The sequence below is a fragment of the Hypanus sabinus genome, chromosome 9, assembly GCF_030144855.1.
Source record: "Hypanus sabinus isolate sHypSab1 chromosome 9, sHypSab1.hap1, whole genome shotgun sequence".
In the NCBI taxonomy this organism is placed as follows: Eukaryota; Metazoa; Chordata; class Chondrichthyes; order Myliobatiformes; family Dasyatidae; genus Hypanus; species Hypanus sabinus.
In genome coordinates, this window is record NC_082714.1 from 158,537,638 (window position 1) to 158,562,121 (window position 24,484).

At 44.0% G+C, this 24,484-nt stretch overlaps 2 long non-coding RNA genes across 2 annotated transcripts in view; one reads left to right on the forward strand and one right to left on the reverse strand.

Moving 5' to 3' along the window:
- The first annotated feature begins 1,900 nt into the window (after positions 1-1,900).
- Positions 1,901-24,441, forward strand: LOC132399964 (uncharacterized). The gene is made up of 4 exons (XR_009514149.1): positions 1,901-2,343; positions 3,008-3,274; positions 6,167-6,247; positions 21,097-24,441. It is a non-coding gene; the product is annotated as an uncharacterized LOC132399964 (long non-coding RNA).
- Positions 5,104-24,484, reverse strand: part of LOC132399965 (uncharacterized) — a 36,270-nt gene continuing 16,889 nt past the window's right edge. Inside the window, exons 2-3 of the long non-coding RNA XR_009514150.1 lie at positions 11,871-12,021; positions 5,104-10,413 (exon numbers count right to left, since the gene is read on the reverse strand). This is a non-coding gene — a long non-coding RNA (uncharacterized LOC132399965). The remainder of the gene's footprint in view (positions 10,414-11,870; positions 12,022-24,484) is intronic.

Here is a 24,484-nt window from a genome sequence, read left to right on the forward strand (position 1 = left end):
TGTAGGATCAAATCAGTGTTGAGGTGAGTGAAGTTATCCCCTCTGGTTCAGGAGCCTGATGGTTGAGGGGTAATAGCTGTTTCTGAACCTGGTGGTGTGGGACTTGAGGCTCCTGTCCCTTCTTCCTGCTGACAGCAGTGAGAAGAGAGCATGACCTGAGTGGTGGATTCATAATCGACTAGGCTGTTCTCACTAATCTAACTGTGTAGATGTGCCCAGTGTTGGGGAGGGCTTTACCCCTGATGGACTGGGCTGCATCCACTACTTTCTGCAGTTTATTCTTCTATTCCTTCAGCTGCAAGAGGAGGATATGAGCAACATTGAGAAGGCGTTTCTCTCCTCGGTGGATATTGTTCCTCCTTTTGCTTTTCTGCTGGTTTGGCTCACATTGAATTAAACTAACAAAGGGGGAATTTTCCTAATGATTCTGCTGATGAAGTGTGAACCATAAAAGAACTGGATGGTTCTAGATTAATTCCCTGATCTGTGGTTAGTTGCCCAATCTCAGTTTAAGCTTTGATAGTAGATGGTTGCCTCTCTGATTGGAGGCCTGTGACTAGTGGTGTGCTACAGGGATCTGTGCTGGGTCCATTGTCATTTGTCATCTATGTCGACGATCTGGATGATAACGCGGCTCACTGGATCAGTAAATTTGTTGATGACACCAAACTTGGAGGTGTAGTGGACAGTGAGGAAGGCAATCCGCTGGAAAAATGGCAGATGGAATTTAATGCAGAGAAATGCCAGGTGTTTCACTTCAGTATGACCAATCAGGGTAGGTCTTACACAGTGAATGGTAGGGCACTGAGGAGTGTGGTAGAACAAAGGCATCTGGGCATAAAGGTCTATAATTCATTGAACATGTCTTAGCAGGTAGACAGGGTCATAAAGAAAGCTTTTGGCACATTGGCCTTCATAAATGGATATATTGAGTACAGGAGATGAGATGTTGTGTTGAAGTTGTATAAGGCATTACTGAGGCCTAACTTGGAGTATTGTGTGCAGGTTTGGTCACCTACCTACAGGAAAGATGTAAATAAGTTTGACAATTAACAAGGTGTGATAGACTGTGTGTATACCTGTCTGGACACGCCCCTCTGCTGACTGCTCCTGTGGCTCCTCCCACTGACCCCTGTATAAAGGCGATTGGAGGCACTGCTCCCCCCTCAGTCTCCAAGATGTCGTGGTCACATTTGCAGCTAATAAAAGCCTATCCTTCACCTCCCGTCTCTGAGAGTTATTCATGGTGCATCACATGGATGTTTCCAGGTCTGGTGGATCTGAGTTACACAGAGAGATTGAATAGGTTAGGACTTCATTCCTCAGAGCAAAGAAAATTGAGAGGAAATTTGATAGAGATATACAAAATTATGAGGTGTTATAGATAGGGTAAAAGAAGCGGGCCTTTCCCACTGATTTTGGGTGGCATTACAGCCATAGGTCATGGGTTAAGGGTAAAAGGTGAAAAGTTTAAAGGGAACATGAGGGAAACTTCTTCATTTAGAGGGTGGTGAGAATTGTGGAACGAGCTGCCAGTGCAAGTGGTGCGTGTGGGCTCGATTTCAACATTTAAGGTAAGTTTGGATAGGTACATGGACGGTAGGGGTATGGAGGGCTGTGGTCCTGGTGCAGGTCAATGGGAGTGGGGTGATGAAACAGTTTTGGCATGGGCTAGATGGGCCAAAGGGCCTGTTTCTGAGCCGTACTTCTCTATGACTCTGTCATCACCCCACACCTCCTCCAGCTTACTGCTCCCCAGTGACTCGCTTCCCTTCCCCTCTCGCCAAGATCCTCGGCACCAGCTGCAGACCTATCTCAGTGAGGAATCTCAGCAGCTGGGCTCTCGACTGCCCTGCACAGGAAAGGATCACAGCTCTTTGAACATTGTTTAACCGACCCTTTCAACATGTTTTTGCAGACGTGATTGCACACGAGCCATTTACAGCATCACGATCACACTCACACATTCCTGGGAAGTGAAGGAATGAGATGAAGCAAGCCTGTATGGAGCCTGAAAGCTATTTGCAATCTCCAAGCTTAGAAGATGACGTAAGAAGTTCTTTTTGGCAAACTGCAATGCTTACAGAAATGTAAATTCACTTCAGCTGAAATGGCTCTGGTTGCTTAAATTCCATTACGTCTCACCCACCTGATGCACCATCAATAACTCACTCTGAGACATGAAGGCGAGATATCTTATTGACTGGAAGAAGGAACAAGCAGTGAGTGACCACCATACTACATCCTGGAGACTGAGAGGCCGGGCTCAGGCCTTGATCGCCTTTATACAGGGGTCTGTGGGAGGAGCCACAGGAGCAGTCAGCAGGGGCCGTGTCCAGACAGGTATATGTAGTTCACCACAACCACCTTCCCTGTCGATGCTCTGACTGAAGCAGTTAGCCTCTTTTCTAGTCAGCATCCAATCAGATTGCAGCCAATCTTCATCTGACGTAAGAGCCTCTGCAGATGCTGAAATGCAGAGCCACACACAAACGCTGGAGGAACTGAGCAGGTCAGGCAGCATCCATCGAGGATTATAAACAGCCAACGTTTCACCAGTTTCTGATGGGATTCAGAGGGAAAATAAATCAGCCGTAATTGAATGGAGGAGCAATCCCGATGGGCTGAATGGACTGATTCTGTTCCTATGTTCTCTTATTAACTGTAAACCATCGTCTGATTTGTTTGTTTGCTTTTTAGCATATGGGGGGAAGGGGTGGTTGGATGTTCTTGTTGCTGTTTGCATGATTTGTTATTTTTGCATGAGGGGCGGTTGATGCTTCTTTTTGAGCAGATGGCATGGTTTTCTTTGTTTTGTGGCTGTGTGGAGAAGACAAGCATTAGAGTTTTATACATAAATGTGCCTTGAACCTTGAGATAGCCCAAGGAGAAATCTGTATCTAAAAGGCTGAGTGTACTGTATAAATGTCTTCCTTCTCTCTCTCTCTGTACCCTGTCAGAATATTTCATTACTTGACTCTGATTCCAGTTCATTGATTTATCACAGGTGCATGCAGGGAAATGCGCTGTTTGCATTAAAACCGAGGGGGTGTGCTGGGGGTACCCTGCAAGTGTCGCCACACTTTCCGGCACCAACATAGCATGCCTGCAATGTTCGGCAAGACATCAGTAAAACAAAACAAAAAGAAGAGGAGAGCAAGACCAGCCCCCTTCCCACCCTCCCACTCGCACGCAGTGACAGGCCTCCAACCCCAGGGCAGGCTCCTCGGCTGCGGACTCTCAGACGTGCAGACATTGGGACTGATAGACACAGGTAAACAGATAGATCGTCTTCCCTAGCATCTACGTACAAAGGACTCGATACCTGGCATGATCCCTTAGCCCAGGTACCTTGCTGCTCAGTTAGACTGTGTTATTGCACAAAGGCCTGTGAGTCACAGGACCGTGAGCTAAGGCATTGCTCCAGAATCTGAGTTTGCAGTCTGTCGCCTGCAGGAATCAGAAAGTACTGTTGGAGGAGTGTCTTCTCAGATGTCATGTCAGATCCGGGAAAATGAAAATTTTAAAACAAAACTGAAGAGGTTTAGAGGGGATCTGAGGAGAATTTTTTCACTTGAAATGTAGATGGGATCTAGAATGCACTGTGGAGGCAGAGACTCTCCCAAGTACTTTAAAGTTCAAAGTAAATTTGTTATCAAAGTGCATATACATCACCATGTACAAGCCTGAGATCCATTTTCTTGTGGGCATTCACAGTAAATACAGAGAAGCACAATAGCATCAATGAAAAACTGCACAGGACAAACGAACAACGTGCAAAAGACAACAAACTGCAAATAACAAAGAGCCAAAATAGTAAGAATAAATAAATAAACAACAAATATCAAGAGCATGAGATAAAGAATATTTGGTTGTGGGAACAGCTTGGTTCTGGGCTGAATGAAGTTGAGTGAAGTTATCCCCTCTGGTTGAAGAGGGACGAGTACTTGAATTGCAGGGGAGGCTATGGTGTATACATACATATCCTACAAAAGGTAGTGGATTTGGCCCAAGCTATCACGGGTAAACCCCACCAACCACTGAGCACATCTACATAAAACATTGTTGTAGGAAAGCAACAGCCATCATCAAAGATCCTCGCCACCCAGGCCACGCTCTTTTTTCTCGCTGCTACCGTCAGGCAAGAGGTACAGGAGCCTCAGGAGTTGCACCACCAGCTTCAAGAACAGTTACCATCAGGCTCTTGAACAAAAGGGGATAACTGCACTCATCTATTGAGATGTTCCCACAACCAATGATCTCACTTTAAGGACTCTTTATCTCATTATCCCATGTTCTCATCAGTTATTGCTATTTATTTATATTTGCATTTGCTCAGATTGTTGCTCCCTGCCCTCTGGCTGATCTTCCATTGATCCTGCTATAGTTGCTATTCTGTAGATTTGCTGAGCATGGAAAAAGAACCTCAGCGATATATGTGATGACATATACGTACTCCGATATTAAAATTTACTTTGACCTTTGAGGTACGATGGTAGTCACGGACATGATGGGCCAAAGGGCCTGTTTCTGTACTGCGTGGCTCAGTAATCATCACAAACTATCTCGAGGAGTGGGCCAGGGATGAGGAGAAGTGCCACTGGAAAGAGCTAGGAGACATTTTTACATGGAAACGAAGTGGTAGTGATATTCACTGAGAGAAAAGTGAGATATCAAAGGGCCGGTAACAGACATATTAGCATCTGGGAGGAAGCTAAATTAATTTAAAATAAACCACAGTCTGATTTAGCATGGCTTGGGCAATTAACCAAGTTGCACAATATCATGAAGAAATGCCGAGTTACTAAATAGAGTTCCATTCGATTTCTCAATATTCTCTTTGGTTTCGGCTCTACAGGATTTCACCACTTTCTGGTGAAAGTCACAAAAGGAGTGACACATTCCAGGCCAGGGTCATCACAATACTTGTCCATATTGCCACATGTTTAAGCATGAAGTCAGGAAAAGCCCCAGCTCGCTCAACCTTTGCTCGTAAGACATATTCTCTAATCAGCAGAGCGTCCTGGTAAATCTCCTCTGCACTTTCTCCAAAGCTTCCTCTAATGAGGGTACTGGGACTGAACACAGTACTCTAATCAGTGTTTTATAGAACTGCAACATTACCTCAAGGCTCAATCCCACCCCCACACTGACTAATGAATGCCAGCACACCGTACTCCGTCTTGAACACTTCTCTGAGACCTGCACCTGCTTCTAATTCTGTTCTGAACCGCCGCTCTCACGGGCGACGTACAGATGAAGCTAGTCGAGTTGCTGCCTCACAGTCCCAGTGGCCAGGTTTTGATCCCGGCCACCGGTGCTGCCGTTAGGAATTTGTACGTCCTCCCTGAACCTGATTGCATCCAGGTCAGTATCAGAATCAGGTTTAATATCACCAGTACACATCATGAAATTGGTTGTCTTTGCGGCAGCAATATTTTAGAAAAAAACACAGATTACAGTAAGCATATATATATTTTTAAAGTTTAATGAAATAAGTTGTGCAGAATTAGAAATAAAAAAGTAGTGAAGTAGTGTTCATATATTCAATATCCATTCAGAAATCTGATGGCAGAGGAGAGGAAGCTGCTCCCTCATCATTGAGTGTTTGTCTTCAGGCTCCTGTACCTTCTCCCTGATGGTACCAGTGGGAGTGAGGTACGACCTTGGTGACCTTAATGATGGACGCCACCATCGCTCCTTGAAGATGTCCTGGATACAATGGAGGCTAGAATCCATGATGGAGCTGACTGAGTTTACAACTTTCTGCAGCTTATTTCGATCCTGTGCAGTGGCCCTCTCCCCCCATACCAGATGGTGGTACAGCCAGTTACTCCATGGTACATCTGTAGAAATTCATGAGTGTCTTTGGAGACACACCAAATCTCCTCAAACCCCGAATGAAATATAGCCACTGTTGAGCCTTCTTTGCAGCTGTATCAATATGTTGGGCCCAGGATAGATCCTCAGAGATACTCAGACCCAGATACTCGAAACTGTCCACTCTTTCCACTTCTGATCCCCCTATGAGGACTGGCATGTGTCCCCTTGTCTTACTCTTTCTGAAGTCCACAATCAGTTCTTTGGTCTTATTAACACTGAGTGCAAGGTTATTACTGCAACACCACTCAACCAGCTGATATATATTGCTGTATGTCTTGTACAGGTGCTTCAGTTTCCTGCTTCCCAACGACGTTCATGGTGGTAGGTGAACTGGTCACCACCGTAAATTACCTCTGGTGTGTAGGTGAGTGGGGAGAGAGGACAGGAATGTGTGTGAAGAATAAAGTGAGAGAAATGTAAATAAGTATTGGTATCGAGTGGGTTTGAAGGACCTGTTTCCATTCTCCATGACTCTATGATTTTTTATTCAGTCATTAGTTGCTATTTCTCAGTTCCCTGAAACCTAAGCTTTGGACTTCCCTGCCAAAATGTCACTTTCATCCTTTGACAGTCTTTATAATTTACAGACGTCATGGGGCAAAGGGCTTATTCCTGTGCTGGAGGATGTTGTGAGCTCTATATTCCTTTTGCAACATTTCCCAAGGGAGCACACACACAAAATCACAAAATGTTGCAGGAACTCAGTGTGTCAGGTAGCATCTTTGGAAATGAATAAGCAGTTGACATTTTGGGCCATGACCCTTCTTCAGGGCTGAGGAGGAAAGGGGAGCAAAAGGTGGGGGGGGGGAGGGGAAGAAGGCTAGCTAGAAGGTGATAGGTGAAGCTAGGTGGGTGGGAAAGATAAAGGGCTGGAGAGGAAGGAATCTGATAGGAGAGGAGAAAGGACCATAGGGGAGAGGGAAGGAGGAGGGGATCTGGGGGGAGTAATAGCAGGTGAGAAGGTGTAAAAGGTCAGAGTCGGGAACAGAGAAAGGGTGAGGGGGGAATTAGTTTACCAGAAGGAGAAATATAAGGATTATATATGGAATTCAAGTTGTTGCTTCTCCACCCTGAGGATGGTCTCATCTTGGCACAAGAGAAAGCCATGGACTGAAATTTCCTAAAGCGAGTTGCTTAGAAACCCAAAAACAAGAAGACATAAAAGGAGTCAGACTAGATCAATTCTAATACAGGAACAAAAAGCCAAATATAGACCTTAAGACTAAAAGATTATAGGGGTACAGTGTTGCCATTCAGCCCATCAAATCTGCTCTGGCAATTCTATCACAACTGATTTGTTTTTCTTAACTCCGTTCTCCCTTCTTCTCCTCATAGCCTTTTAGCCCCTAACTGAAGCCTCTGTTGCTCAGGGTTGACCATGGATGTTGTGTCCTAGCTGTCTAGATACACAGTCCAGGGCAGTACAAGCTGTTGCCTGTGTACCAAGCTCCCCTTCTCCACTCATCTGGTGAACGCAATAGAACGGCAGAGACTGATACAGATTTGGCACCAGCAATGCCGCAGGAGTTGCCAGTCAGGATTGATCCATGTAAGACTGCCGTAGGGACTCCAGCTCTGGATTTTTCCCTCGGTGTTTACACCTGAAGCTTTTCCCATGAGTGGGTATCGCCGCAAGGCAGCAGAGGTTTGAGATCAGAGTTTTCCTTCTCCCAGATGAGCTGCCAACTGTGCCTGAAGCAACTGGTTTTAAGGCACCAGTAACCCGGCTTTTCCCTTCTCCCATTGGTAGAAATGGTTCTTCTAAGCTTAGCTGCTAAGCCACACATGAAGGTCAGGAGCTGGACTTGGTTATCAGAGACTATTTGAGGCTCACACCATTGAGAGCATGTGATAAGCAGTGGGAGCTGGAACCCTTTATCAACCTTAAGAAACCCCTCCAGACTCCATTAATCTCTGCCTTAAATCCACCCAATGAAAATGAGATGCCCCCGTCATCCTTCTGAACTCCATCGAGTACAGGTCCAGAGCCCTGATCTAAGAAGATGGGAAACAACACGGGAATGAGGCTATTTAACATTTAGTCATTCAATGAGGTATACATTTTTGACTCTATTTATCCTTGGTGGTGTCTTCTGTCCTAGTCCATCAGCTAACAAAAATCTGTCAGTAGAGGTTCTGGATTTTTCAGTTGAACCACTAGCCATTGATGAGAAAATGCAGAGAGCTCCAGGTTTCCACTGCTCTTTAGAACAAGAGATGTTTACTGACATTTTTGTCATCTTCACAACTTTCCCTCTTGTTTATTAGTCAAAGCATTGCAATCAAAAGTGAGGAAATTATGTTGCAGCTTTATAAAACTCTAGTTAGACCTCATCTGGAGTATTACATATAGTTTTGTTCTCCCCTTTGTAAGAAGGACGTTGAGGCTTTGGAGAGGGTGCAGAAGAGGTTCACCAGGATGCTGCCTGGTTTAGAGGGCGTGTGCTATAACAAGAAGTTGGACAAACTTGGGTTGTTTTCTTTAGAGCAGTGGAGGTTGAGGGGAAATCTGATGGATATTTAGATACTTTATTGATCCCAAAGGAAATGATTGTGTCACAGTAGCATTTCAAGTGCACAGATACACAAATATTAGAAGAGGAGTAAGAAAGAATGAATAATGAGTTACCTCAAACAGTCTTACAGAAGGAAGAGGGTCATCACTTCCACGGCCTCCAGTGTGTCCAGCTTGACTCCTATAACAAGGCAGCCTTTCTAGTCAGTTTATCAGCCTGTTAGCATCACCCGTGTTGATGCCATTGCCCCAGCACACCACTGCACAGAAGATTGTACTGGCGACGACAGACTGGTAGAACATGTGAAGGAGAGGCCTGCATGCTCCAAAGGACCTCAGGAAGTAGAGGCGACTCTGGCCCTTCTTGTACACAGCCTCTGTGTTGGTGCTCCACTTAAGTCTGTCAACCAGGTACACCCCCAGGATCTTGTAGGACCTCACCACGTCTATAAGATTATGAGAGCCGTAGATAGGGTAGATGACAGAATCTTTTTGCAGGGGTTGAGATGTCTAATACCAGAGGGTATGTATTTGAGGTGAGAGGGGTTAATTTCAAAGGAGACATGAGGGGCAAGTTTTTTTTACATGGAGTGTGGTGTGTGCCTAAAATGCAGTGGTGGAAGAGGCAGAAAGATTAGGGACTTTTAAGAGATGTTTAGACAGGCAAATAAATGTGAAGAAATGGGAAGATATGGATATTGTGTAAGCAGAAGTAATCAGCCATTTGATAACTAATTTATAGGGTCTGCGCCTGTGCTGTACCGGTCTATGCTCCATGTTCTGTACTACCTCAGTAATAGTTTCTCTTTATGCTGTTACGTAGAACTGATACCACAATTGAGGCTCATTTTCCAGCCTCTGCAACCCATCTTCTCGGTATATTGTTCAATTTGCAGAATTGCCTTCTTTTGCACATTAGTTGTTTACCAGTCTTTGTTAATTGACAGCTTTTCATAAATTCTATGGTGTTTCTTTTTTCAGTTAAGTACTTTGATAATAAATTTTAATTGGGCTTTTGTCTGAGATGTTGCACTTTAGAATCTTCACTCTCAAAGTGGCCACTTTATTAGGTACACCTGCACACCTGCTCATTAACGCAAATACCTAAACAACCAATCATGTGGCGGTAACTCAAAGCATAAAAGCATGCAGATGTGGTCAAGAGGTTCAGTTGTTGCTCAGACTGAACATCAGAATGGGGAAGAAATGTGACCTAAGTGATGTTGACCATGGACTGATTGTTGGTGCCAGGCGAGGTGGTTTGGGTATTTCAGAAACTACTGATCTCCTGGGGTTTTCACACACAACGGTGTCTAGAAGAGTTTACAGAGAATGGTGTGAAAAACAAAAAATAACCAATGAGTGGCAGTTCTGTGGGTGAAAATACCTTGTTAATGAGAGAGTTTGGAGAAGAATGGCCAGGCAGGTTCAGGCTGACAGGAAGGCAACAGCAACTCATATAACCACATATTACAACAATAGTGTGCAGAAGTGGATCTCTGAACACATGACATTTTGAACCTTGAAGTGGATGAACTACAGAAGACCATGAACAAACATTCAGTGGCTGTTGAGTGAATATCAGTGCTTAATTGTACTCATGATCCTGTCCAAATTGCATGGTCATGAGATTCCACTTGCAATATATTAGAGGGAAATGGAGTACCTTCAACTTACCCTAGGGTGGCACGGTAGCTCAGCAGTTAGTCTGACACTATTACAGCTTGGGGGGGTTGGAGTTCAGAGTTCAATTCCGGCACTGTCTGTAAGGAGTTTGTATGTTCTCACTGTGGACTGCATGGGTTTCCTCTGGGTGCTCTGGTTTCCTTTCAAAGTCCAAAGACAGATCAGTTAGTAGGTTAATTGGTCCTGTGACTATTTACTTGCTTACTGTCCATTACATCGTTGATGTTTATGGCAGCAACAAAGGTCCTCCATCTCTGGTGGTGTCCAGGGCTTCCTTCATCATGTCTGTAACCTCCTCTTGGTTTTCACTACTGTCAGTCATGCAAGTCCTGGGTGGAAACACAGGTATACTGTCACACTCAGATGTCGAAGGAACCTTCATTGCTGTTTCTGTAACAATTTTATTTTACCAGTCAGGGTTGCTAGCTCTGAACTGAACCCCCAAACCTAGAGGACCGATGGACCACTCTTAGTCTGTCCTCTGCCCTTTGATTTGTTTGGCCTGGGTGATCCTACCAAGAGCCAAAGCATAAAGTCCTGACTATAGTCAACATAGCTCTCTGGGCCATTACTGCACACAAGCTTCCAAACCCTATGACAAGGTTGTGATCCTCTTGAAGGGTCCTGTGATTGGGCTGGTGTTAAGTAGGTGGGTTGCTAAACGGTGTGACTCATTGGGCCGGAAGGGCCTGTTCTGTTCCCCAGAATATTCAGCATTTGGAAAATGTCTTCTCAATGGAGCAGAGGATAGGAAGTTAGTAAAGAACCACCGCCAGGCAATCAAACAGCGAGGGAAGTCTTATTGAAACACTTGTCAAGATGTTTCACGGTAAACCACAAACTTGTGGTTTTTTGAGACAGCAAGTCTAGTACCTAATACTTAGGTTTGGCTTATCGTGAAACAAAATCAAGTGATGATGAAGAAACTTTTTTTACTGTGACACGTCAGTTAAAAAAAATTAAATTATAATTAGTTGCTCAATACGTTGTGTAGACAAGGCAGGCAGTGAAAATCTGGGATTCCAGTTTCAACTTTACTTCTGGGTGGTTCTTATCACACTGGGACCTGGACTGAATGATTTAAGGTGGAAGCAGTTCAAATACTTCCATATGCCTATTCCAGAGGTATAGACAGATTAAATGCAAGCAAACCTTTTCCACTGAGACTAGAACTAGAGGCCATAGTTTCAGGGTGAAAAGTGAAATGTTTAAGGAGAACCTGACGGGGAACTTTTTCACTCAGAGGGTGATGAGAATGTGTAATGAGCTGCCAGTGGAAGTGATGGATACAAGTTCGATTTCAACATTTAAGAGAAATTTGGATAGGTACATGGATGGGAGGGATATGGAGGGCTCTGGACTGGGTGCAGATCGAAGGGACTAGGAAGATTGATAGTCCAGCACATACTAGATGGGCTGAAGGTCTTATTTCTATGCTATAGTGGTCTATGACTATGTATTGATATCCTCGTATCCTCCTGGAGAGAAGGAGGATGAGAGAATACTTGAAGGTGGTGTGCAAGACCAACTCCTTGGTCACCTCCAAGGCTGAAGTATGTAGAACATTCCAACGTGTCAACAGCCCCAAAGCAGAAGGGCCGGATAGCATCCCGGGGTGGGTCCTCAAAGTGTGTATGCAACAACTGGCTGGTGTGATTACAGACATTTTTAATCTCTTCCTGTCCCAGTGTGTAGTGCTCTCCTGTTTCAAATCGTCCATCATTGTCCCTGTACCCGAGAGAACTAAGGTAGCATGCCTGAACGATTGACACCCTGTCGCACTCACCTCAATAATAAGCAAATGCTTTGAGCAGCTGGTTAAAGACTACATCTGCAGCATGCCACCACCCACACTGGAACCTTTACAATTCGCCGAACAATGGGACCAGTTTACTGATGATGCCATAGCCACAGCACTACACACTGTCCTCACTCACCTGGAGAAAAGGGATGCATACATTAGAACGCCGTTCCTGCAGTACAGTTCAGTATTTAACACCATAATTCCCTCCAGACTTGACAGGCAGCCCACCTTCTGCAGCTGGATCCTAGATTTCTATCGGATCGCTGACAGGTGGTGAGAATAGGCTCCCTCACCTCTGCCCCTCTTCTCCTCAACACAGGTGCCCCCGGGGTTGTGTCTTGAGTCCCCTCCTCTTCTCCCTTTACACCCACGACTGCACTGCCACACTCAGCTCCAATCTGCTGATCAGATCCGCAGATGACAAGACTTTGATCGGCATTGTTTCTAGCGGTGATGAGACAGCCTGCAGAGGAGAGGGTGAACCCCTGACACAGTGGTGGCAGGATAACAACCTCTCCCTCAGTGTCCAAAAACCAAACCCCCAATCAATATCAATGAGACTGCAGTTGAGAGGGTGAGTACTGTAGTTTCAAGTTCCTTGATATACACATCACCAAAGATCTCACCTGGACTGTACACGCAGGTTGTGTGGCAAAGGAAAAAACACAACAGCATCTCTTCCACCCCAAACGACTGAATAAGTATGGCATGGGCCCCCAAATCCTCAAGGCCTTCCAGAGGGGCACCATTGAGATAATTACTAGCTGTATCACCGCCTGCTACGGGAGCTGCACCAACCTTGATCGCTGGGCACTGCAGAGAGTGGTACGGACGGCCCAGCACATCTGTAGATGGGAACTTCCCTCCATTGAGGACATTTATAGCAGCAGGTGCATAAAGAAGGCCTGGGAGATCATCGAGGGTCACCAGTCACCCCGACCATAAACTGCTTCAGCTGCTTCCATCTGGCAGTCGGGGCCGCAGCATTAAAGCCAGGACCAGCAGGCTATGGGACAGCTTCTTTCTACAAGCCATTAGACTTTTAAATTCACATGTCTGTACATTGCAACGGAGTCATACACGAAGACTTTTACTCCCTAACTTTGTGGGATGGAGTTAAGATTTAAATAAGTTCAAATTCACGATGATAAGAGGCATAGATAGATTGAAGACCCTAAGACCAATAGACATAAGAACTGAATTAGGCCATTCAGCCCATCAAATCTTCTCTGCCATTTCATCATGGCTGACCTGAATCCCATTCAACCCCATATACCTGCTCTCTCACCATATCCCTTGCTGCCCTGACCAATCAGGAAAAAGCTCCAGCTTTGAATATATCCATGGACTTGGCCTCCACCGCAGTCAGTGACAGAATATTCCACAGGTTCACCACTCCTTGGCTAAAACATTCCTCCTTTCCTCTGTTCAAAAGGGTCATCCCTCAATTCTGAGCCTGTGCCCTATAGTTCTGAACACCCCACCACAGGAAACACCCTCTCTACTTCAACCTTACCTAGTCCTTTCAACATTCGGTAGGTTTCAATGAAATCCCCCGCATTCTTCTAAATTCCAGTGAGTACAGGCCCAAAGCTGCCAAACGCTTCTCATATGTTAACCCCTTCATTCGCAGAATGCATTGTCATACATTTCCCAACACTGTATTCCATCTTCCACTTCTTTGCCCATCCTTCTAATTTGTCTAAGTCCTGCTGCAATCGCATTGTTTCTTCAGCACTACCTACCCCTCCACTATCTTCGTATCATCCACAAACTTTGCCACAAAGCCATTAATTTCGCTATCTAAATTATTGACAAACAATGTGAAAAGTAGCAGTCCCAATACTGGCTCCTGATGTACACCACTAGTCACTGGCAGCCAACCAGAAAAAGCCCCTTTTACTCCCACTCACTATCTCCTGCCTGTCAGCCATTCCTCTATCCATGCCAGTATACTTCCTGTAACACCATAAGATTTTATCTTAAGAGGCCTCAGGTGGTTTCTGAAAATCTAAGTAAATGACATCCACTGCCTCGTTCACCCAGCTGGTTACTTCGAAGAATTCTAACAGATTTGTCGGGTGATATTGCCCTTTTCAGAACCATGCTGACTTCGACTTAATTATTTAGTACACTAAAACCTCGTCCTTAATAATGGACTTCAACACTTTCCCAACCACTGAGGTTAGTTTAACTGGCCTATAAATTCCTCTCTTTTGTCTTCCTCCCTTCTTACAGAGTGGAGTGACATTTACAATTTTCCTGCCCTCCGGGACCATGCCAGAATCAAGAGATTCTTGAAAGATCACGCCAAAGCATCTGTTATCTCTTCAGCAACCTCTCTCAGGACTCTGGGATGTAGTCTTTCTAGTTCAAGTGACTTATCCACCTTAAGACTTTTCAGTTTGCCTAGCAGTTTTCCTTTGTAACAGCAATGCACTCAGTTCTGCTCCCTGATATTCACAGACTTCTGGCTCACAGCTAGTGACTTGCACAGTAAAGACTGAAGCAAAGAACTTGCTAACTTCATCTCTCATTTCTCTGTCTTCCATTACTACCTCACCAACATAATTTTCCAGGGGTCCAATATCAATTCTCACCTCCCTTTTATTCTTTATATATGAAAAAACTTTTAGTAACCTGCTTTATAGGATCAGCTAGTTGTCCTCATATTTCATCTTTCCCCTTTTTATAGCTTTTATAGTTGACTTTTGTTGGATTTTTAAAAATTTCCCAATCATCCAACTTCCCACTCACTTTTGCTACCTTATGTGCCCTCTCCTTGGCTTTTATGCAGTCCTTAACTTCTCTTTTCGGCCACAGTTGCTTAGCCCTGCCATTTGAGAACTTTTTCTGTGGGAAGTATCTATCTTGCACCTTTTGAACTATTCCCAGAAAATTCAGCCACCTCTGTTCTACCATCATCCCCACCAGTATCCTTCTCCAGTCACCTGGGCAAGCTCCTCCCTCATGCCACTGTAATTCCCTTTGTTTCTCTGCGATACTGATACATCTGACTTGTGCTTCTCCCTCTCAAATTGCAGTATGAATTCAATCATATGATCACTGCCTCCTCAGGGTTCCTTTACGTTAAGTTGACTAATGAAATCTGGGTTATTACACAACACCCAATCTAATATAGTTTTTCCCTGAGTAGGCTCAAGCAGAAGCTGCTCTAAAAAGTCATCTCGTAGGCATTCAACAAATTTCCTCTCTTGCGATCTGACACCAACCTAATTTTTCCAATCCCCTTCTATGTTGAAATCCCCCCCATTGTAATTGTGTCATTCCCTTTATTACATGCCTTTTCTGGCTCCCTTTGCAATCTCAATCCCGTATCTTGGCTGCTATTTGGAGGTCTACATGTGATTCCCATAATGTTTTTTTTTATCCTTGTAGTTTCTTAACTTCACCCACAAAGATTCAACATTCTCTAACCCTAAGGCATCTCCTTCAAAAGATGTAATTCCATCTCTTACCAACAGAGCCACACCACCACCTATGCCTTCCTGCTTGTCCTTTTGATACAAAATATAGCCTTTGATATCAAGCCCCCAACTATGGTCTTTGTTCAGCCACAACTCAGTAATGCCCACAACGTCATACCTACCAATCTCGAATTGTATCACGAGTTCGTCCACTATTCCAAATGCGATGCACCTTTAACTACTGCATCTTCAGTCTTGCTTTCTTCGCCTTTATGAATTTTGCCTCTGTGGTACTATTTAACTCTTTGCTCTGTCTGCGGTTGTACCCAGTCATCGGCTTATCCTTCCTTACGTTCATGTTACACCCATCATCGACTTGTAAACCTCCTGGTCCATCCTCAGCTCTATCATCCTGGTTCCCATGCCTCTGCCATATTCGTTTAAACCACTCCCAACATTTGAGAGCTGGAGACATGGCTGAAATGTCTAATTTCAGGGGGCATCATTTTAAGGTGATTATAGGGAAGTTTGGGAGGGGGTGGTAGTGTCAGAGCTGCTGTAAGTGTTTTACACCGAGAGAGAGTGGTGGATGCATGGAATATACTGCCAAGGGAGGCCGCTACATTGGGGCACTTTAGAATCTCTTAGATAGAGATAAAGTATGGGTGATAGAAAAATGAAGGACTATGTGGGAGTTACGGTTAGATTGATCTTAAAATAGGTTAAAAGATCAGCACCACATGGTAGGTTGAAGGGCCTGTACTGTGCTGTGAAATTCTGTATTCCATAAATTTCAGGTGTGGAGACAAGTGACCACAGTTCCATCAGATTATTGTAGTCACCTCAAGTGGTTCAGTTGGAAGGAATAAATCATGTCTTATCTGGTCTGGGTCTCTTTTTGACCCTAGCCCCACATCGGTGTGGTTACCTCTGAAGCCAACCCAGCTGAGGCCAGGCCAAACATTCTTCCCTCGATGGGAGGTTCCAGCCTCAAAATTCCCACCTTATTCAGTGCAGCCTGTTGCATCTCCTTCCCACTGACCCCTCCTCCTGCCCCACTCTGTCCATCTACCTGAGGAAAGGGGGCTTTTTATTAATGAACTTCACCAGTGCATTGAACGTAGCCAGTCAAAGAAGAAGCAGATTTGGGCCATTTGGCCCCTCAAGCCTGATTGCTGATTCTGTGCTATTCCCTTCCTTGTGTTGGATCTGGTGATATTGATCCCGGGTTCTTCAGAAGTCAAGAATGAAATATAAAACTGGGTTCTTGCAATTGTTTTCACTGCTATAAGAATGAAGAACAAGCAAAGGAAAGACAAAGAAGTCATGGTCATCTCAAACTCAGACAAGTGATCAGCAAGATTCCAGTGAAAACCAGCGACATATAAAATAACCAGGTTCAAGTGCATGACACTGGCTACTAGAAAATACAGAAGCAACTGCACTGTAATTACTGGAAATTTCACTGAACAATTACATGTTTATTCACTGATTGGCCACTTTATTAGGCACACATGTGCACCTGCTCATTAATGCAAATATCTAATCAGCCAATCATGGGGCAGCAACTCAATGCATAAAAGCATGCAGACATGGTCAAGAGATTCAGTTGTTGTTCAGACCGAGCAGCAGAATGGGGAAGAAATGTGATCTAAGTGCCAGATGGGGCGGTTCGAGGATCTCAGAAGCTGCTGATCTCCTGGGAATTTTGTGCACAACAGTCTCTGGAGTTTACAAAAAATGTGAAAAACAAAAAAAACCCAAATCCACCAAGTGGCAGTTCTGCGGGATAAAAGCCTCGTTAATGAGAGGGTCAGAGGAGACTGGCCAGACTGGCTCAAGCTGACAGGAAGCCGACAGTAACTGAAATGACCACATGTTACAACTGTGGTGTGCAGAAGAGCCTCTCTGAATGCACAACACGTCAGACCTTAAAGTGGAAGGGTTACAGGAGCAGAAGACCATGGATATACAGTCAATAGTCACTTTATTAGATACAAGAGGTATCTAATAAAGTGGTCACTGAACGTATATAAATTACATAAAAATAGAAGCATAGGAAAGTCAAACTATAAGAAAAGTTGGATAAAAATAACAATTCTGCACCCTAATCCAACAACTGTCTATATCATTGTTCTCTTACCATCCAAAGATCTATCAATCTCTACCTTAGGCATCCCTCATAACTGAGTACCCACGGCTTCTGAACTTGAGGTTTGTAAAGTTCCTAGAGTGGAATCTGAAGGCCCAGACTCAAGATTGATATTCATGTGTTTAAATCAGGAAAATTATATTTGGTTAAGTAAATAAATTCTGAAATGAAGCGCACCCATCTGTGATGACAAGCATAGATTGTTGTCGTCTGATATTGTTGGATATTTGCCCCATCTACACTGGAATATCAGAACATGCTGTGAAATGCATCGTTTCTGTACCAAAGACCAATATAGCCCCCAAGTCTGGATTACTTAACTGTTTATTTCTCTCCATAGATGCTGCCTGACTTGCTGAGCCAATATTCTGCTTATGTGGTGTCTAAAAGAAATAAATATGGCACTTTAAAGGGCTCATTTAATGCTTAATTCTAGATGTGCTGCTTGAGGCAGAATACAAAATGCCTCGGAGTGAAACATGGACTGCTTATGCCCCTCCGTGGGTGCTGCCTGATCTACTGAGCTTCCCCAGCATTTTGTGCGTGTGCTCTGTTGCTATAGGCAGAGGATGTGCTGGAGCACCCGACAACTGTCACCATGCTTCCAGCGCCAACATAGCATGCCCACTACACCGAAACACCTGGCAGGAACCCACATGGTCACAGGGAGAAGGTAGAAAGTCCTTACAGACAGTGGTGAGGATTAAACTCCGAATGGCGATCGGTGATTAGCTCTGGTGTCATGCTAATTGCTATGCTACTGGGCCTCCATTCAATACCTACCATGTATCCTTCACAGAAATTAAATGATGTGAGCTTAGTGCAGAGAAGTGATGGTGAGATAAATGATTAATATTTTATTTTATTTTCTGTATACGGTATATGTTTTGTGGGTGCTCTGTGGTCCGGAGGAACGGTTTTTCGTTCGGTTGTATATATGTACAGTCAGATGACAATAAGCTTGAATTTGAAATAATCAGTGTGATTTGTTGACTAACAGGGCTAAACAACCTCTACGTGCATCTCTTCCTAAATGGCCAACTCTTTATCCGAGCCAGAACTATTTATTTATTTAGAGACACAGCATTAGGCAGATTGAACTTAGCAGAGAGCTGTTGAAAAGATGCGAAGCGATTACCAATAAAAAGATCTTCAAAATGTCTAATGCCCTTCCTATACCAATCATGGAATGTTGAATCATACATAGTAGGTAAAAAAAGGTGATTATGTGAGATAGGACTAGAAAAGGAAAAACCATAGAAACCATAAAATTTCCTAAACTGAGCCCATATTCGCAAAGTGTGTCTAACAAGAGGATTAACAATTAATCTGGACAAACTACTAGGGAGTACAGAGCCAAGAAGTGCAGAAATAGATAAATCTTTAGTGGAACTCAACTCCATTGCCACCCAATTAGGGCACTCGGGTTGGCCATGGAAAAAAGACCAAAAGGTACCACAACGTATATTGGCTGCCCAATAATATAAACAAAAGTTAGGTAAGGCCATGCCACCCTCTTTTTTAGATTTTTGGAGATAAACTCTATTAATTCTAGAATGCTTATTCTTCCACAGATATGACAAAATAATAGAGTCTAAGGAATCAAAGAAAGATTCCTTAGATGGAGAGATGTTGCCCCGCCCACGCATGCTCAATGGCTTAATGATATTATGTCCTGCTTAGACCTTGAAAAAATTCATTATTCAGTTCTTAATTCGGATATAAAGTTCCATAAGGTCTGGGGACCTTTTATTGAGTACTTTCATAACCTTCCTCTTAACTAAGGTTTTTTTTTTCGGTCCCTTGCTTTCAGCTCTTTTTTTTTGGTAGTAGGCATTATTATCTTCTGCTTTTAAGTGTATTTACAGTTTTAGGGGTTTGAATGTCCTGATTTATGTTCTCTATATTGTGCTGTGGTTGGTCTGGAGTTCTTTTTTGTTGCGGGGCTTGGGGAGGATACTAATTTTACATGTCTTCAATTTGGGTGCTTTCTCAATTATCTTTTTTGTATTATATTATTACTGTATGTTTATTTTTGCACTGTATTAATGTTCTTCATTTTGATTTGGGTTTTTTTTTCTATCTGTAGCGATGTAGAAAATGCATAAAAAAACTAATTTTTAAAAAAAGAGACACAGCATGGTAACGGGCCTTTTTGGCCTGAAGAGCCTATGCCGCCCAATTACACCATGTAACCAATTAACCTACCAACTCTTACGCCTTCTGGGATGTGGGAGGGAACCAGAGCACTTGGAGAAAATGCACGCGGTCACGGGGAAAATGTGCAAACTCCTTACAGACAGCGGCAGGAGATGAACCTGGGTCGCTTGTGCTGCAATAGAAATCTGATGGTGGAGGGGAATAAGCCGTCTCTAGAATGTTGAGTGTGTTTCTTCAGGCTTCTGTACGTTCTCTCTGAGGGTAGCAATGAGAAGAGGGCATGTCATCTTTACGCTGATACTATGGCCTGTTGTCTGCACTCTCCAGCTTGAGTACTAGGATTCTGAACAGCTTGTCAATTTCTCTGAGCTTCTCTCACTTTCAAAATCCGCTCAGCCGAAGCCGATGGTACTTAACCTCACTTAACCGCTATCATCTTTGATGCTTTGCACATACATCTCAAATTCAAAGTCAGAATTGAATTAATTGTCGCCTGCACAAGTGCATGTATGTATAGGTGTGATACAGAACCTAAAATCACAGTGTCATAGGCCACAACAGCACAGAAACAGGCACTTCGGCCCATCTAGACTGTGGCAAACCACTAATCAGCCTAGTTTTTTCAACCAGCACCTGGACCATAGCCCTCCATGCCTCTCCCATCTATGTACCTATCCAAATTTCTCTTAAATGTTGAATTAGACCCCACAACCACCACTTATGCCTCCTCCACAGAGATTGTTAAGGGCACCAAATTTCTTGGTGTTCACCTGGCAGAGAACCTCACCTGGTCCCTCAACACTAGCTCAATAGCAAAGAAAGCCCAGAAGCATCTCTACTTTCTGCAAAGTCTGAGAAAAGTCCATCTCCCACCCCGCATCCTCATCACATTCTACATGGGTTGTATTGAGAGCATCCTGAGCAATTGCAAGACCCTGCAGCAGATAGTGAGGTCAGCTGAGAAGATCATCGGAGTCTCTCTTCCCACCATTACGGACATTTACACTACACACTGCATCTGCAAGGCAAACAGCATTGTGAAGGACCCCATGCACCCCTCATACAAACTCTTCTCCCTCCTGCCATCTGTGAAAAGGCTCCGAAGCATTCGGGCTCTCATGACCAGACTATGTAACAGTTTCTTCCCCCAAGCATTTAGACTCCTCAATTCCCAGAGTCTAGTCTCACACACACACACACACACACACACACACACACACACACACACACACTCCTGAACACCACTCCACTCCCTTTGTAATTTTCACTCATTTCTTTCGCAATTCCTGCTAAAACATTGTTCACGTTGTTCACATTTATATTTACATAATTTATTATTATATTGTAATTTGCCTTTTACTGTGCCTATTGTCTTGTTTATTAATTATTGTACTGTCTTGCACTGTTTTGTGCACTTTATGTAGTCCCGTGTAGGTCTGAAGTCTAATGTAGTTCTGTGTTGTTTCAGGTAGCACCATGGTCCTGGAGGAACGTTGTACTGTACCAGCAGTTGTGGTTGAAATGACAATAAAAAGCGACTTGACTTGACTTGTGCTTGCAGCTCGTTCCACACTTACACAATGAATGTTCCCCCTCATATTCCCTTAAACATTTCATCTTTCACCCTTAACCCATGACCTCTAGTTCTAGTCTCAACCAGTGGAAAAACTCTGCTTACACTTACCCGTCTATACTCTTCACAATTTTGCATACCTCTTTCAAATATCCCCTCAATCTTCTACGCTCTAGGGAATGTGATACTTGCTGAAAAATCATGGACCCATAGCATCATTTTAGCATCATACAAGAGAAATATAAATTATGTATATTAATTATACACAATTTTTGCCAGAAAGAGAATAATTAGAACTGGTCATAGTGTTGATAAAATGTAACACAGGTTAATCCCTTTGCCTGTGCTTGCATACACCACGAGAGTGTTTAATGTCTGTTGCAACAGCTATCCGCCCTTTGTTGAGCATTTTTCCATTCAACCTATCTGTTTTGACATTTCTTTTTTCAGACTTCCTCAGTGTTATGCATTAGCCTTGTGAATTGTGCAATCCTTGTGTGCTGTCAGAGAGAACACAACAGAGAGAACATGCTGAACATTCTAGAAAGTGTCAGCAGTGCTTCTCTGGTGTGGCACAGACTGGATGAAGTGGCAAAGTTAGAAGTTTTACAAATTTGTTTACTTTGTCTGATTTTTTTCACTCTAATTTCTTTCACTCAGCTCCCTCCTCACTCACCTCAGGATTCTCACCTCCAAGACCAATGGACAAGAATTGTAAAACTGCGCTCAATAGAGGCAGAAGGTGCAATGGTGTGTAAAGTCATTGGGTCATAAATTTCAAGACCTGAGCTCAAGCTGAGATTAGATCACATGGTAGTATAGCACTTAGTGTAAAACCATAATGGTGCCAACTACTTGGGTTCAATTCCCACTGCTGACTTCATACATGCTCCCCATGACCTTAGAAATCTACAGCACATTACAGGCCCTTCAGCCCACAAACCATGTAACCTGCTCTAGAAACTGTCTAGAATTTCCCTATCACATAGCCCTCTATTTTTCTAAGCTCCATGTACTTATCTTAGAGTCTCTTTAAAGATCCTATTGTATCTGCCTCCACTACTGTCACTGGCAGTGCATCCCACCCACCACCCCCTCTGTGTGAAAAACTCACTCCTGATATTCCCCCTGTTCCTAGTTCCAAGCACCTCAAAACTGTGCCCCCTTGGGTTAGCCATTTCAGCCCTGGGAAAAAGCCTCTGGCTATCTACACGAGCAATGTCCCTTATCATCTTATACAGCTTTATCAGGTCACCTCTCATCCCTTGTGAGTTTCCTCTGGGCTCTCCAGTTTCCTCCCACATTCCAAAGTTTATGCATGTAAAGTGCACGGAATAGGTAAACAGTAAACAGCTCACAGTCCTAGTGACAAGATCTCGGTGGTGGCAGGGTATTCATTAATCTCACAGCCTGGGGGAAGAAGCTGTTACCCAGTCTGGCAGTCCTGCTGATGCTCCTGTACCTCTTTCTGAGGTAGTGGGTCAAAGAGATTGTGGGATGGGTGGTGGGGATCCTCAACAATGCCTCAGGCCCTTTGTAGAAGTAATATTGATAGGATGAAATGATCTGTTTGGATGGCATGCAAAACAAAGATGTTCCTGATGAGAGGATGGAGAAAAGGGAGTGTGCAGGGGAGGGGTCCTGGAGCAGTGGAAGGTGTAAGGACTGGAGTCCTCGGCCCTGGCCCTTTGCCTCTCCCCTGTTCCCTGTCCCCAACTCCTATCCATATCTCTTTGTGTCTGCCCCAGCCCTTGTTCCCAAGTCTGTCCTTGATCTCCTCCCTGCTCTTGATTCTACCCTGGTCTATGCCTCTGCACTTCAAAGTTCAAAATAAACTTATTACTGAAGTCTCCTTATGCTAGCCTGAGATTCATTTTTTGCAGGCATTCACAGTAGGACAAAGAAATCCAAGAGAACCAATGTAGAACAAAACACAAAGACTGACAAACAGTCAATAAGGCAGCATGGTAACACAGCGGTTAGCACAACGCTTTGCAGTGCAGGTGACCCACGTACTCTTCCTGCTGCTGCCTGTAAGGAGTTTGTACGTTCTCCTTGTGACAGAGCAGGTTTCCTCTCACAGTCCAAAGGCCTACTGATTAGCAGACTAATTGGGCATTGTCATTTGTCCTGTTTTTAGCCCTAGGCTGCTGGGAGGCATGGCTCGAAGGGCCTATTCCACTCTGCAAAAAAAAGGTGAATAAATCATACTGAGAACTTAAGTTGTAGAATCTGTGAAAGAGAGTCCACTGGTTGTGGCATCAGTTCAGAGCACTGTTCCCTCTGAGCTGTGTGGGTGTGTGACTGCACACTCACTGAAATGCTCCCGTGCACATAGCCTTCGTAGCCACACGGCTGGAACTTTATCTTTATAAAGTGTTTTCTTAAAGTGCTGTGCAGTGTAGAGGCCACGTAGAACTGTCCTGCTCAGAGATGTAAAACAAAATAGAGGGAATGTTGGTTCAGAGTTACGCCTGTCCCTATTCTTGCCCGTTTCTGAGTCCTCAGCAAAATGAGATCCCCAAGCTTACGCTGTGAGACTATTTTTTTTTGGCTGTTTTATATTTAGAGACAAAATGTTGACACAATCATGAGCCCATTGCGAAACCCTGCAATTGTTGACAGCAGCCTCACCAGGGAGACTGATTCACAGATACTATTGTGCAAACAGCCAAGCATAAACTGGTGTTACCCAGAAGCTGGAGAGGTTTTACTGGGCTCTTGTTTCTGCGAATCTCGTTATCATGCCTTGAAACGTCAAGCTAGGAGATGATGATGGATAACCGGCTTGGGAAGTTTAATGTTCAAAGAAAATATGTTATCAAAATATGTACTGCATATGTCACCCCTGACATTCATTTCCTTGCAGGCACTTAAAGTAGGACAAAGAAATACAATAGCATGAATGGAAAGCTGCTCACAAAGACTTATAACCAACCAATGTGCAAAAGAAGACGAACTGTGTAAATAAATAAATACGTTCATTTGTGACATTTACCAGGAGCAATGCAGACTCAAAGCATTGTTGAGGATCCCTACCACCCATCCCACAATCTCTCTGACTTACTACCATCAGGAAGGAGGTGCAGAGGCATCAGGATTAAGACTCTCGGGCTGAGTTACAATTTTCTCGCCCAGGCTGTGAGACTAGAGAATACCCTGCCACCACTGAGGTCCCGTCACTAGACAGCGAGCTGTTTACTGATTACCTGTAGTAAACACAAAGTACACTGCAGATGCTGTGGTCAAATCAAGATGTACAAAAAAGCTGGATGAACTCAGC